We start from the raw sequence: 390 nt of genomic DNA on the forward strand, positions 1-390 counted from the left end.
AAAGTCGGCGCTGGGGCAGGAGTAGGTATAAAATACCGGTTCTGGCACAGTAGGAGAATCGTTTATGGACTTTGGACCCTAGCCTCGAACCTACCTTAACCACTCACGTGATTGGTCACGTGACCCCTGGCGGGAGATTTAAATTCAGATTTCATTCGACTTAACCTTAACCACTCACGTGATCAGTCACGTGACCCATGAGGGGGGGGGTAAAATTCGTATTTAGCTCGACTTAACCTTACTGACCACTGGTAACGTGACCTTTGGCGGGAGATTTGAATTTAATTTTTTTTTTACTTTGACCTAATCTTAACCACTCACGTGATCAGTCGCTCAGTTTGTCAGATTTACATGGATGACCTCCTTGTGTTTAGTAAGAACGAGATTGAA

This window comes from Halyomorpha halys, unplaced genomic scaffold (genome assembly GCF_000696795.3).
Source record: "Halyomorpha halys isolate HHAL.00 unplaced genomic scaffold, Hhal_1.1 Scaffold1135.1, whole genome shotgun sequence".
NCBI classification, from domain to species: Eukaryota; Metazoa; Arthropoda; class Insecta; order Hemiptera; family Pentatomidae; genus Halyomorpha; species Halyomorpha halys.